Here is a 17343-nt window from a genome sequence, read left to right as displayed (position 1 = left end):
TAAGGAACTCGTTCCTAAATTAGTCTCATCGAAGCATACAACATAAATAAACACATAAGTCACATACGTCAGCAACAAACATGATGACTCCAATATATTAACTTCGTACTAGTTCATAAAACCATACACATGAAAACATAATTTAGGCTACGCAACTGACACGTCATCAGAGTTTCTTCCCTTACACCCATAGACTTGAGCGCGAAGAATCATTGGCTCCTTAGAGCCTCATCACTTGGACCATTCGGCTGAACTTTGTCCTTCCATTTTTCTCGACCTCTCATATAAGGACAATTCTTTATCATGTGACCCAGTTTGCTACAACTGTAACAAGCGTTAGAGATCCTCATACACTCTCGTCCATAAAGTTTTCCATACTTCCTACAAGGTGCCTCTCATGAGGTGTATTTATTTCACAGTTTCTCTTAAATCTGGTCTTGGAATCCCTATCATATCAACCACTGGACGAACTTGACTCTCCTTGGTAGGAGATCCCTTTATTAGACCTGGGCTTATCCCTGATTTTAGTACTGCTCTTCCTTGAAAAAATTTTCTCAGCTTGCCTTGACCTGTTCCCTGCCCTAGTATGCTTCCTCTTCCTGCTTTCCTCTACTTGTTGGACATGGAGCATAAGCTTGGAAACTCCCATGCTGGCATGCAACATAGCTACCCTACACTCCTCCTCAAGATTCTTAGCAATCTTTGATCCAGTGTAAACGAGAGGATTCATCCTCGTGAGTCCCTTAACCTACTAGCCATGGTGCTGGCAGGTGGGTTCTTCCTGAGAACACCTTGTTGATCTGCTTGGGCTGTCATTGCCTGAGCTTGTAAGGTGAAGGCTTGGTTCATCTATACCAGGGTTCTCCTTACTTCTGCATCTGCCAACCTAGGTGGGTTAATATGCATCTCTATTTCAGTAGCTGGGACCTTGGGAGGAACTTGGTTTCCCTAAGCAACTGCTTCTCCTCCTCCCTGACCAGTGTTCTCCCTTGTGTTCATTTTTTGAAAAAGCAAAATTGATGTTAAATACGCTCATAATAGCAAGGAATCAAAAATTATAGAAGGCACGATAATATCATAAGAAGGGAATTTTGCTACGTATCATGTAGTCTCTAATTCAGGATAGTGGTGCACTTCCCTACCATGACTTAAAAACTACTGAATATGGTTGATGTGAACTTATTACCCTCAAAACTTAACCTAAATATCTGACACCAACTTTGTCAGAATCGGAGTCTAGACCCCAGACGAGACAAGCATCGTTGACCTCTCAGAGGTCATGTACAAGCCTACATACGTCGTCGTTACTTCATCTAGGTTAATTTTAGCGGAAAAATTGAAATTTTTTATACTTAGACTTCATAGTGAGAAATATTTAACTCGCATAACACTATCTACATAAACTCATAAGCTCTCACAACAACCATCTAATACCAAGATAATCAAATAAAAGACATAGTCAATATCTGTATAAAATATAGAGTTGCCAAAATGGCACCAATCTGAAAATAACTGGGAAAGAAACACTAATGAAACATACTCCTGTAGGTTATGTCTATGTTTAATGCTAGAATAAAATAGTAAGCATCCTCAAAAACATGAGGAACTACCAGATCCGGATGAAAGCTCTACGTTCAAATAACTTCAGCGTCGAATTGTAAGTTCTAGTGTCCAGATGCACCTGCACCTAAAAGTAGAGAGTTGTATGGTATTAGTACATACTTGTACTAAGTATGGGTATATGCAATCACACACCAAGGACATGCATGATTAAGAAGATCTCTCTCCTAACGATATGAATTATGGAAAGTCAAGTCAGTGGACATGCCAAAATTAGATTAGGAAAGTCATGCTATGAGAGTAACATGCATCACCATACATATTATATTGCACACAACACATAATATATTGGATATAACACATAAAATATTTCATATCATTCGTTCATATGCCATGATACCTTGGAATCCTGGACTTGACATTAGGACTTCCCAAAATGAGGGATCTACATATGGGACATCAACTAGAGAGCCTCTATAACAAGCATAAAGTCTGCTTCATTCATTCATACATACTTCATTTTAAATTGTTCGTAATCTAGTGTAAACACAAGACATACCTAGGATATAGTTTAAGACCTTCATCGGGTTCGATGTGCAATGACCCAGAATGACCTAGTGTCATTACTTAAGTCTAGCTAACCTTTTGATTATCCTATCCTAACACCTTTGGTATGATTCATTTCATTATACGCATTACTTGTGGTTAACCTTATTCTTTCTTTGGGAACTTTAACCTTAACCGACATAGATCATGTGAACATCATGAAATCCATTGTTTAACCCCACACCGAAAGGAGGTGGAATCACCGGACAAAGTGAACCAAAACATGCTAGCATATATAGGGAATCAAACCCTGCTAGAACCGTAGATTGGAAGTATATGTTCAAAGACTAGGAAATATAAGGAGACACATACCCGTATGGACGAACATTCTCATCTCATTAGAATTACACTAACCTATGCCTTCTCAAAAGAAAGAATCGCAAATCATAGATAGCCTATGGTGCTTAGTTTAATGTTCTGTTACATTCATCTCATACATCATAGAAGATGGATTCTAGCATGAGGGAATCATACCTTATGAGATGGTTTCTCATCTCATCATTAGTATTAAGTATACATTAACTTCAATACTTTTATTAGAGTGTTCATAGAGACTGTTCTCTTCATTAATTTTACACTCTCATAGGTAAGTACGTCTTGGTAACATTTACTTAGGCTCATTTGAGATTTATCTCACCTTTCGCATTTTCCTCTTATCATGTTGTCACAACATTCTTTAACTTTAGCACATTTACTCTTCAGAATTACTCACCATTTTACGTGAATGTTCATCTCATCGTATGACAATGCACTTGTCCCTTTAGTGTGTGTCACACTCTTACTTTACCCCTCTGGGGATTCATTATACCATCACATAATATCTTAGATTCACTTACGTTTAAATGTATTCTACACTTATGAGTCCACCATGAGGCTTCATTCATAGTTTGTTTAAGTTATTCATATTTACCATAGATTATATGGTACAAGAGTTATGAATCTTGTAGATACGCCAAGATATTTATTTCGATCTGTAGAGGCACCATTCATGAAATATTTATTTACGTGTGACTTATGTGTCAATACAGAATTGGGAAAGAGAACTCGAATTCGAATCCCTTGAGTAACACTTAAACTTATAGTAAACTTGATAATTGCATTATTCAGATTTGGAGGACCCTAGTTCGATCCCCACCAGTCCCATAATATTTTCTTCTCCTTTCCTCCTCATTTTTTTCGTTTGAGGCAAGGATCTTGTGGGATCAATCCCCCACACACTCATTCTTTTTATTTTAATTTATCTCTTAACTGTCTCACCTATCCAAGAGGATGTGGGTTCAATCCCCATTCAGCTCATTTTATTTTTCTCCTTTATTTCTTTCTCCTAAATATCTCATCTATTTAAGAGGTTGTGGGTTCAATCCCCTATCTCCACATTAATTTTTTTCTCCTTTATTTTTCTCCTAACTTTCTCATTTATTCAACAGGCTGTGGGTTCAATCCCCACTCTCCACATTTATTTTTCCATTCATTTTTATCATGAATTATTTTATGTAGATTACATTTGGTGAGGTCTTGGGTTCAATTACCAATGACCTCACAATTTTTAAAATATCTTAAATCATAGATATTTTTTTCAATTCTTTGCCGAGACCACCATTTTCCAGGAAGCTGGAAATTTGGTCTCTTCCAATCTTTTTCTCTCATTCTTATGTTGATTTTAGTAGTATTTTTGAATGACATTCAGTCATTCACCTTAAATTATATGAACATCACTTTTTAACATTTTTATACACGCGAAACACAACATTTTAACATACAAATTTCATGCAGCAAACATAGTAAATTTTAAGCACACACATGCTCAAGACAATCAATTTAATATACTTTTCCGGAATATATTTTTCATCCCTCACATAATTCCCGACTACACATTCGACACATAATCACAACCATACATTAAATTATCTACCAGAAGACATACCACCGCATGCTTGAATCTTTCAAAGGATCTAATGACAGGGGCATGCAACGGGGACAACATTAGTTTTTCAATTGCGATTAAACTAAACCTTAAGGGTCTCTTGGGAAAGGGACCAAGAGAGAATAAAACTCATACCTTGATGTTATTCAACACTTGTTTCAATGCTTCCAATTCCCATGACACCAATACCTCACAACAAAAATCCCAAACACAATCCTTCGAGAAGAATGTTGTTGATTTTCGTTTTTAGCTTAGCTTTTCGTTTGAGTTTTTGTGTGTAAGTTCTTCAAGAGTTAAAAGATACTATTTAAAATTCTTTTACTGATAAAAAACGTGAGAGTGAGAGTGAGAGATGTGACAATGAGAGGATTAGGATTAGGAGAGTAAGTTGAAGACTTAGTCAAACTAGGACTCCTCATTATTTATTATTATTAATTTTTTATTAATAATATAATTTTTACCTTAATTAAATTAGATTTTTAAGTATTAATTAATTCACTAATTCAATTAATAAAATAAAATCAATTTAATTCTTGCTTCCACCAAGGCTCGAACCCAGGTGGAGCTAGATTTTGCTTAAAGGGCCAAATTCAGCAACCTCTACCCGAATTAACCCTCCACCATAATAATTAATTAATAAATCAAATATTTAGGGTAATTAAAATTCTACGCTTATCCTGGAAAAGACCATTTTACCCCTAAACACTCCAAACTTAAGATTACCCCATTTTAAGTCCGGTTAGGCACATCCAGGTAAATCTTTATATTCGGGTGCCCTACATGTCTGTACCTAACCTTTCGTAGCTGAAATAACTCACCAAGTTAGTTGTCTTTGTTTTTGCAGAGGTTCAGAGATCTAGTTCTACGCACATCGATCTGTGTGAACCCGGTCTAATCTAGCCATTCCAAATACATTAGGCATTACTTAGCATAGCCATTTTAGGGTTGGTACAATTTCATGATGAATAATATTCTTGGAAGCAAAAGTTAAGTCTTCTAAGTGTTATTACTCTTAATGTTTATGTTAGGCTATAAAATACGATTCTATGTTATGAAAAGTATGTATGATGTTGCTATGTGAATATGCTGGGCTATGAACATGTAACTTTTGAGATTATGATAAGAATACGAATGTAAGACCCCAAAAATGAGATAAGGTGTCTAGATCCTAACATGTTTTTATTAAAGATCCAAAGTTCTAAATATGCTTAAAATATAGTATATAGGCAGTAGCTAAAATATTAGAGGTATTGGAAGTCGAACGTTAAGGAACGACTAAGACATTAGACGTTTATGTAACCTAGATGCCTAAAATTTGGTTCAGTGATTATGGGTTTATTTAAGTAATTTTGGTTGTATATAGGGTATCCTCTCACAAGATTGAAACATTTCCCTCCAAAAATGTTCTCTCTAGAAACCACCATTGTTTGTGAGGCTCAAGAACATATTCAAGGTAGGTTTTCCATGGATGAATCATCAAGTTTAATATGTTTTCAAATAATCAAAGGTATGGTGATATTCATCTCTAGTTATTTTTTCATCTAGAGATCCATTCTCACAGATTTCAAAAGAGAAAAATATGATCAAACACTTTCTTCGTCAATCTTGGATAGGTTCTTTCTTAAACTGGTTTAAAAGCCATAATATGAATGTATTGATTATTGTATACTGATTTGTAAGTGGTTTTCAGTCCAATTGCATGATGAACCCATGCTCTATAACTAAAACGATTTAGCCTTGCATGGGCCTTATGATTGTTATCAACAGAATTATAATTCTATTACATTGAAGTAATTGTATATGCTGTTATTTACATGAATTTATGTTGAATTTATGATAATAATTCCATTATGACAGATATATGAACATTTGAACATGAATAGCCTATGCTTCTACATGTTTCCTTGAAGTCGATTGTGACATCGGTTGTGTAGAGTTTTGATTATGTATCAACTGCTGTAGCTACTATTTTAGGATGATATAATGGATTAATTTTGTAGGTATAAATCCTTAATGAACAATCTAATAAAGGCTTGCATGAGTTGATCTAGATTCCTTTAGGCTATGAAGTCAAAAAACTAAGTGTATTATGGATCTCGAATTGTGATAGATAAAGCATGATTTTTTTCTTGATTCTTATCTAATTATGTACTGCCTAATGAGTGTATTGTTGATAAAATATGAATGATTATCAAAGCCTTAAAGAATTCATGGTATTGGTAAGGTCTTCTATACTCTAGCAAATCGATAAGCCTAAACACCTATGTTGTAACCTTAATCTTGAGGGTATGTAATTATAATTTAAATATGGTTAAATGTAGGTTTAAATACTGACTTAGACTCATAATATGTATAAAAAATGATGTAAATCAATGCAAGGGAAATTAGCTAATGATCTATGTTATTCTACATTCCTATTATGTTGATGTGTTGTATTATGATATAGTATAATCTTGTAGAGACTTGTACATGGTTTCTTTTGTGTTTAGAGTACATTTAGATACTGCTGTATATGTGAAATATTGATGCAAAAGGAGTGTTTAACAATGATGATCAAAGGGTGAGAAATTGGTAAGAATGCTTATTCCCTCTACTCTTCTACTTCTCTATTTCTTTGTAGTAATGTTGATGAAGCCTTGTATGGCATTGTGTGGTATGGTCAAATTATGGTGGCGGTGTTTACTTTATTGTCATTATATATGTGTTAACCATGGAATTGAAGGCAAATTGATGAATATATGATTTAGAGATTTAGATGATCACCTTATGATGTAATTGTGCCTATTTTCCTATTCTAGTTGTGATCTAGGTTGTGTGTCTATTGTATGAGCATGTGTATACTCATGTTAGGGTATTGCATAGGCGCTTCCATTTATGTTTTAAACTGGTTAATAGTATCTGCCCATGTACCCCTTATATGAAAGTGTAAATAGCTAAAGTTAGTAGCGTTGGTTATAATGTTTATATTTTCTTGCCTCCTATGGTATTATGTGTTGTGTGGTATGTTCTTGGAAGTATAATGTGGTCTAAGAGTGTGGCTGCCTCAAGGAGTAATTGATAGGCATATATGTGATCATGTTGACCAATGTACGCACACTCTCACTTACATGCATGTTACAAGTAGTATAGGTTATGGTGTCTAAAGGAAAGGTTGTTCTCATATTCACTAGTGTCCACTACTATGTATGTAAAGCATATGTATGTGAAGTATGTTATATATTCCTTTCTAGGATGACTTGATAGGTGTACTAGTATGGGCAGGGGTATGTGACATTGTCTATACATTGCACATATGTATCTTGATAGGATAGTTCCTAGGTTTTGGTTCTATGTATATGAAAGACGAACATATGAACATGTTATGAATAAGATGTATATGAAAGGATTATGTATTAATGTGCACAATGTCTTAAATGGTTTATATGAAAGGATTGCTCATATAGTTATGCATATGACTCATGCATTGATATATGAACTTGTGTGACTTAATGTGTTAGGTGAAAGGTCTGTTCACACATATGTATACACACACACACACATGTATGAAGATCTAGTCAAGAGAGGGGCTTTAAATGGTGTATTCATGTGTACCCTAAACTAGATGATGCTTTACATATGTTATGTTCATGTGAATGGATTCTTTAAATGATTTAGGTTAATGAACTTCCATCTATGACCTATGAGTTAATCATATGAGGTGATGACTCTCCTAAACCCATGATTTATGAAGTAAAAATATAATAATGGTTTTAATAAAGGGAACTAAGCTTAGCATAAAGTGAACTTGAACTGAGTGTGTGTCCCTTCCTATGGTAGGATGGTAGGTCACCATAAGTATCATGAGGTGGATAACACAATGGCTCAATGGGCATAAATAGGGTGTGCATAAGTGAATAACTACTATTTCACATGTACCTCCGAATTCCATAACTATGTTGCCACCATAGGATACTAGCTAGTGGATCCACCTAGAAAGAATATGTTTATGATGGGTTCTACTTTGGCCGGTAGACCACTCCTTATCGTTGTGGGGTTCTATGACACCGGGTTCAATATTTAGCATCACATGGTCTATGTCGGTTAAGTCTATAGTCTCCCTAAAAGTAAAATGGACAATGGAAGTTAAATGACTAGGACCCTAAATAGAATGACTTAAAGGAGGTTACTTAGTATAGGTGGAAGTAATGAACTCATCTAGACATTGCACAAGTAGAAACCTTAGGAAGTTCTAGGAAAGTTTTCGAATGAATGTCACTATGTATATGTTCCCTATGGATGACATTGTAGTATTTGTCTACTTCTTATGAAGATGTGCATGATTTGTGTTTTTATGCATGATGTTTATCTTGTTGACTATATGATGAAGGCCTTGACTTAACTATGTCTATGTGATATTATACTTCTATGATGGTATGTGTTTTTCTATGATGTTTGGCGTTTGATTGTGTTTCTATGAAGTATGAAAATGATATATATGTTATTTATGAAGGTTTTATGATGATTTACTCAAAATGGCATAAAGCATGATTTCCAAAAAAAAGTCCCTTTTTAAATGCATGTTTTTGGATGGGTTCCATACTTAGTACATTCTTGTGCTAATCCCATTCTTCTCTACTTTTTACACGAAGTGTAGCTTATGGATGCTTGAAGGATGTCTTGAATGATGAAGATATTGATAAGTGATTCCCAAGATCAAAGAAACTAATCCTTACGTCCAAGGATGTCCTAATGTGTACTTATTGTAAAGTTTTTAAATATTGTATATTTATGTAATGTGTCTTATGGTTCGTGTCCTTAATGTTCTCCAAATTAATTAAGTCTAAGATGTCATAGAGACTTAGAGTCTATATATGTATTATGACTTATATTTTATATGTATATGAAGTAAAGTTTCTATAATATGAGGTGCTATGAAAAGTTTTAAATTTTCCGCTAAATTTACTATGTTGGTGTGATGAATGATAACTACGGGCTTGTATAAGACCTCCGAGAAGTCAAGTATGCCGTGTTACTTCTAAGGGGTGCTCCCTGGTCGTGATTATGTTATGTTAATATCACATAAGAAAGGTTACGATAAATGTACAATTCTCATATAATATAAAATAGCTCATGATCATGTTATACAGGGAGATAATCTCCTTAATCTATGATAAGTTTTTGATAAATTACAAATTAAAGGTTATTTCAAGAAACGGGACTTAAGCTAGTATCAATGAACTAGATCTGGAAAGTGTCCCTTCCCTAGGGGAAGGTAGGTTCACAACGATTCTCATGAGATTGAGGCTTCCATGTAATGTGGTACATGGGTCTCTAATACATCTCCTAGTTTAGGAAATATGTTTCCACCATAGGATACTATCTAGTGGATCCACCTAGAAAGCTATGTCATGTAGGTTCTACTTTGGCCGGCAGACCACTACTTTTCGTTGAGGGGAAGACACCTGATTCCATATTTAGCTCATATGGTCAATTTTGGTTAATGCCTATGTTCCCTAATGTAAAACGAAAGACAATTAAATAAACGTTGACTAGGGTGACTTGAGAAGTTGGCTTAGTATAGGTAGTGGTATGGGACGCTACCTAGACATTGTACAAGTTGACTCTATGGGAAGTCCTAGGTGATTTATCTTAAGTAATATGATGATATGAAAGATATATGTTTATGATATATGATGGTTATTATGATGAATATGTTATTTGGTTATATTACTATATGATATGATGACTAATTATTTTACAAGTTATATGAAGCAAAGTGTTACTTATAGTCTCCTATCTTATGTACTTGTTATATAGGGTTATGGGGCTGCACATGACCATTGCACTTGTAGGTTGGGGATGGGATAATTGGTAAGCGTTTTGCATGTTGAGTTATGGGATTGATTGAATATAAAAATTTAACATGACTATGATAACATGTCTTTAATTATGATCATGTTTGATGTCAATGAAATCCTTAACTTGTATATGTGATATGGTATGTGCATTAAAGATTTTCATATGGCTTAGCATGTTTTCTAAAGATATGATAAATGATTCTTTTTCATGCATGTCCTTATGTGTTATGTGCATATACCCATACGTAGTATATGTGGCGTACTAACCCCATTATTTTACATTACTACAAATGTAGGTTCCGGCCATTAAAGCTTAATGAGGTCGATTTAAAGAAGCTTGGAACTCTTTGTCCAAGTCTTGGTAGGTCCTGATGTTCGGGGATACTATCTTTCATATTATAGGTTACGTAAATTTTTAGTAGTTTTAAGAATACACTTTTTCTGTTATGCTTTCTTTGGATTCTTTTTTTAATAAGGCCGATATGGCATGTCGACTATTTATTGGCTAAGTCTAGATTTGCACTCTTAGATCGTTACTATATATGCGAGACAACTTTAGAATATCGTATGTTTTTATAAATCTTAAGTATGAAATTTAAGTATACTTCGTTACGTATATTAAAAGTTTTTAATTTTCCACAAAATTTAACTGTATGATTGTGATGAAAGATAAGAAGAGGCTTGTCTGCGACCTCTGAGGGGTTCACGATGCCGGTCTGATCGGAGGTGCAAATTCCTGGTGTGACAAACTTGGTATCCGAGCATGAGGTTAAATATCCTTGATATCAATGTCTCACTAAACACGTTACCTAGCGTCTTCTTCGTGGTTGTGAAGCGCGCCAAAATTATGGATGAGAGGCTATGTGATGATTAGGAAACTTCTCATTTGTTGATACTCCTATGTCGGGCCTTTAGAGCTTTGACACTATGTGTCTTTTAGCATATTATTCCTTCATTGGTAGATTCTTCCCAAGGGATAAAAGAGAAGATAAGGTTGAGGATCTCATTAACCTTCGTCAAGGAGGTTGATGGTTCATTCTCAACAAGTTGAGGAAAGTCGCCTAAGGAAGAGTAATAGGGAAGCTAAGAAGGAGAAGTCTTTTGAAGGTAGTTCTTCCAAGAGTAGGCTTGATGTACAAGACAAGCCTAAGTTTAAGAAGAGGTTTTCAAACCAAGTTCCTTCTAATTTCTAAAAAAAATCGCAGTGATTGAGGTTCTAATACTAAACCTCAAGAGGGGAGTTATGTTGATCCCCCAAGAGAAAGACCACCTTGTGGTAAGTGTGGTAAGAAGCATGGGGGCGAACATCTTTTTGGAACTAATAGTTGCTATGGTTGTGGTAAAGGTGTCCATATGGTGAATGATTGTCCTAACGTGAGAAGTCAAGGTAAGGGTAATAATCAAGCTCAACACAGCGGTCCTAGTTCTAAAGCTCCATAAAGGAACCGTTTCTATGCACTTAAGGCTAGTAGTGAACAAGAAAGATCTCCCGATATTGTGACGGTTATGTTACAAGGTTTCACTGTTAATTTTTATGCTTTTCTTGACCTAGGTGCTACTCTTTCTTTCGTTACACCTTTAGTAAGTAGGAAGTTGGATGTACTTTCCGATGTTTTGATTGAACCCATGTTAGAATGGAAAAGGGGGAAAATTCTATGCTAAGGAGTCAAATTAATTCGTGTTTAAAGGCTTGTAAGATGGTAATCAAGGGTTGATTTTACCATGTGAGGATAAAGAAGGTTTTTCAAACGTATTTAATCCAAGAAAACTGAAACTAGGGTTGTTACCTATGATATTCTAGAATGTTAATCTCCCTAATTCTCTCTATTTCTGATTTAAGTAGTATGTATAATGCTCAAGATTTCAGTAACAAAGTAAGAAAAAGAAGAAGAAATATAATTTCAAAGTGATCTAAGTAAGCAAATCGTGAGAATGTCAAATCCTCAGTGTTTGATAAGAATAAAGTTTTAACAGTTATTGATTTATCCCAATATTAAAGTATTAAAGTATCCCCGAAGAACTATATATTATGCAAATAATGAAACAATGGGCAAAGCCAATAAAGATTGGGTTACAAAAACTTCATGCCCAATTTAAAAAGAATTGAAAATTTAACTTGTTTACTAAATAGGTGCATGTGTTGGTAACAGATAGTACCAACTAGAGTTTTAAGGAGATGTTTTCATACTCTATTCGTGCACTTATGTGAAACATGTATTCATATGTTTTCTTGAGATTTTGTTGTTGTCTTGAGAAGAATGATAACATGGTATCTCTTCGATGCTTTTTGAGCTTATGATAAGGTTGAGAAGGAAGCTCCTCACTATGTGCTATGAATATGTAGATCTTATATGACTGCGCATTATGAATTGAATGCTAAGTGTAATGATATGTTATGTGCTGGTTGTGCTTCTAGTATTGAGACTTTTTCCTACCCTCCAAAAGATTTTAGTGTCATTTGGGAACGAATGTTCCAAAAGGGGGGGGGGGGATAATGTAACACTCCGAAAATTTCATGACTTAGACTAGAGATTAATCTATTTAATAATGCTTAAAATGATGTTCCCAGAAAATATATTTGGGTACATAGGCATCCCAATGCCCAACATTGAGTAATATTGTGCATATTAGAGAATGTTCTCTTAAGGGTGTTAGCCAATTTTCTAAGTAATAACAAAACATAAAATAAATTTGGTTCAAATACCCCAAATTAAGATTTTTTAGGAATAGAACCTGCAATGAAGACCCTAGGCTAAAATATGTAATCAATCAGTAAACACATTAGGTAGATGGAATCCAAGTGTAAAGCCTAGGTACTATAAGACATCATCATTTAAAATGATCATGTAGATTAAGTAGTACCTCAGGAAATGGTGAGGATCCTTGGAAAAGAAGTGAAATTTCCAGAATGCACTGATTGAGGAAAGTGCAGCAGCAACACATGTTCTATCAACAGCCGAAAGACGAGAAACCAAGCCCCAACCGAATTCGGTAAGGGCGGTTAGGGGGCAGGCGCGCGTGCGGGTAAAGCCATAGGGCCTAGCTTCCAAACAAGTCCTAGGCTCTAACTAACTTACCTGACTAAATAACTAACCTAGGATTAAATAAAATTAACTAACTAGTGTACCTAAAAACCTAAGACCTAATCCGGTGACACTAGTAGAGTAACTCACTAAAGAAACATCCTAGTACCTAACCTAGGATGGTCCAAAGGGGTTGGTTATAGTCCTAACGACTTAAGGGGTACTTTAGTAATTATACTAGGTCACTTAATTAATTAAATTAGCAACTTAATTAATTAATTAAAAATCCTAGTCAAACCCGAGTCCCTTAGTCAAATGTTCTCCTATTTTTAGTCAATTTAGGAGGGGTGTTTTGGTATTTTAAGTAGAGAGTCTTTTGGGAATTTCTTGGGACGACTATATTGATATTAGGTCAGTTGTTTACCACTTTTTACATGTCACAAACTATATAAAAACGAAATTTCATTCTCTCTCAAGAACACTCTCTTTTCCAAACTCCATTGAAGAACAAGAAAAGCTTAAGGAAGAAGAAGAAGGTTTCGATGTTTCCTGTCAGATTTCGTGGATTCTTGATATATAGGGTATTAGTTTTTCACTCTTGGGATTCTTTCCCCAAAGTTACTTTCAAGATAAGTTTTCAAGAACTTCAAATACTAGGGTTTTTACTTTACTAAATGAATTTTCTACCTAACCCTAGATTTATGATGTTCAATGAAAAGGAAACATTTTCTATATTCAATTTCGCACGAATTGTTTAGTAATTGATTGATTATGTTTGAATGTCATGTTATACATGATATTTCTCTATTTGATTTTTTGGAATGGGTTGTTTGTTGTTTTTGATAACGTTAAAACGTTAGGGTTAAATTTAAGGTTTGAATGAACCTTTAATAACCCGTTTACCTTCTCCTATGCTATGTATTGATCTTGTACATGATTTTATGAGTTGTTTTTTATTATGTAATTGATTATTTCACGATGTATGATTATGGATATTGCATGATTAATAAGATTCTTGTAAGCAAGAGGTATGTCTTGTTAGTGTGATTACTCCAAATGTTTATGTTAGCCTATATACAATGATGCGATTGTATGAAAAGTATGTATGATGTTTCCAAGTGAATATTGTGGGATATGAACATGTTACTTGTGATATTATGATAAGAATACGAATACGCAAGTTATGATACTCTCTTGTATGATTTTAACAAGGTGATTATGTTATGTTAATCTGACATAAGAAAGGTTACGATGAAAGGACAATTCTCATATAATCTAAAAGATCTCATGATCATGCTATATAGGGAGATAATATCCTATGACCTATGATAAGTTTTTGATAAAAGATAAATTAAAGGTTATTTCAAGAAAAAGGACTTAAGCTAGCACCGATGAACTAGATATGGGAAGTATCCCTTCACTAGGAGAAGGTAGGTTCACAACGATTCTCATTAGATTGAGGTTGCCATGTAATGTGGAAATATGGGTCTCAAATACATCTCATAGTTCTTGAACTATGTTGCCATCATAGGATACTAGCTAGTGGATCCACATAGAAAGATATGTCATGTAGGTTCTACATTGGCCGGCAGATCACCTCTTTTTATTGAGGGGAAGACACCAGATTCCATGTTTAGATCCTATGGTATATGTTGGTTAATTCCTATGTTCCCTAATGTAAAGGGAAAGACAAGTAAACGAACGTTGACTAGAATGACTTGAGGAGTTTTCTTAGTATAGGTAGTGGTATGGGACGCTACCTAGACATTGTACAAGTTGACTCTAAGGAAAGTCCTAGGAGATTGATCTTAAGTAATATAATAATATGAAAGATATATGTTTATGATATATGATGTTATTCTTATTTGAATGTTAATTAATATGATGAATATGTTATTTGGTTATATTACTATATGAAGTGACTACTAATTATGTTACAAGTTATATGAATCAAAGCTTTACTTAAAGTCTCCTATCTTATAAACTTGGTTATATGGGGTTATGGGGCTTCACATGACCATAGCACTTGTAGGTTGGGGATGAGATATTTGGTAAGCGTTTTGTATGTTGAGTTATGGGATTGAATGAATATGAAACGTTAACATGACTATGATAATATGTCTTTAATTATGATTATGTTTGATGTCAATGAAATCCTTAACTTTTATATATTATATGGTATGTGCATTGAAGATTTTCATATGGCTTAACATGTTTTTTTAAAGATATGATAAAGGATTCTTTTTCATGCATGTCCTTATGTGTTATGTGCATATACCCTTACTTGGTATATGTGGCATACTAACCCTATTATTTTATATTACTACAACTTTAGGTTCCGACCATTGAAGATTAAGGAGGTCGACTTTACGAATCTTGGAACTCTTTCTCCAAGTCTTGGTAGTCCTGATGTTCGGGGATACTATCTTTCATATTATAGTTTACGTAAATTTTTAGTAGTTTTAAGAATACACTTTTTCTGTTATGTTTGCTTTGGATTCTTTTTTAATAAGGTCGATATGGTATTTTGACTATTTATTGGCTATGTCTAGATATGCACTCTTAGATCGTTCCTATATATGCGAGACAATTTTAGAATATCATATGTTTTTATAAATCTTAAGTATGAAGTCTAAGTATACTTCGTTAAGTATATTAAAAGTTTTTAATTTTCCACAAAATTTAACTGTATGATTGTGATGAAATCTAAGAAGAGGCTTGCCTGTGACCTTTGAGATGTTAACGACGTCGGTCTCATCCGGGGTGCAGATTCCGGGTGGGACACATACTCACTTAACACAACAACACATCCATAATATGACATTCACTTTCCAAAGGCTATCAAAAGACTATTTAAGTAAATCAAGACTAAAACCTCCATGATTGAACTCATCAAGATTACCTAAGTAATCCTTAAGATTACCTAGGTATAGATCATGTCTACAAAATCAAACATCTTCCTTAACTAGAATCATTCTTAAGACTTATCTAGGTAACATAAGAAGTGACCTTTCCTATGTCCCCTTCACACCTTAACTAAACAAACATTAACTACTCTAGATAAGTACTTATTAACATACTTTGTTACTTGAAACATTATATTCATTGTTTCATTTAACAGACATTCATCACATAAAGGACAATCAAGTAATGGTCTTGGACAAGACCTAGAGACTCTCAGTAACACCTTCAAAGCCTATAGTGCACTGTCTAGATAGCGTCCCATACGACCACCTAGACTTCATAGTTGTTCTCTAATGCTAGAAAGTATCCCACATTATGAGAATATGCAATAACCCACATAGACCATGATAGCAAGACATGGAATCCGGAGTTATAACCTACTCCGATGAGGGTGTTCTACTTGCCAATGGTAGAACTAAGACACATCCCATGTAGGCAGATGGTTAAGGAATATGAAGGGCATGCTTTGCTAGCCTTTGTTCTCATAGAGTAATTCACATTTAAGGTTCATATAAAGGGGTTCCATATAAGGTTCATAACCCAGTCACATTGACCCTACAAAAGAGGATCTCTAGGGTTACCTTACAATGGCGAGAACAAGATTATGATTAGTTTCCTAAGGTTTGATATGAAGATGTTCCAGCCAATCAACCTTAAGACTGTCATTCCTTTACTTTGAAGGATACCATTACGACTTTCGACTTCAACATTCATAACCTTACCACTAGGTTCAAGATTTCACATAAAAGACTCTCTTAATATCATTTAAGGTCTCATATCAATCACAAATACATGACTAAGAGGATTTACATCATAATTCAAGACATCACATATTCACATTAATACATGCATCATGTAAGGGACACAAGTCAACCAATACAAGACACAACATACTTCATTTTATTACATGTCATTCTAGAAGCACATAGACATAACTATATTCTTTTTAAGTAAACCTATACACTATCATGTCATCATGAATATGAACATCATATACCCGCATAGTCAATTACGAATAACTAATCATCAACCCTAAGACTATACATACAAAGCCATAGTTATAGTCTAACATGATCACCTAAACAACATCAATAGAAGCACACATATACTTCCGCATTACTTATTATGTACGTAGATATTATCATATAAACACCTACATAAATAATCATAAATAGTTCAAGTTGTTGCTGACAAGACCATGATCTTCATAATGCATAAAATAACGCCGACAAGGCCACATAAATTGCACGTAAAACACATAACACCGCCAGCACAAGGGGACCATACTAATCACAACATAATTGAAGTCTAAATGACATAAAATAAAGGGAATTAGGGAAGCGTAAAACCAATCCACCCTAAACACCTCATTGAATGGTATATCATCGAATTCAATACCATAAGGCCATTACCAATGGCCATGAATTTT

Source organism: Solanum lycopersicum, chromosome 2 (assembly GCF_036512215.1).
Source record: "Solanum lycopersicum chromosome 2, SLM_r2.1".
NCBI lineage: Eukaryota > Viridiplantae > Streptophyta > Magnoliopsida > Solanales > Solanaceae > Solanum > Solanum lycopersicum.
Note: the sequence above shows the minus strand (reverse complement) of the source record.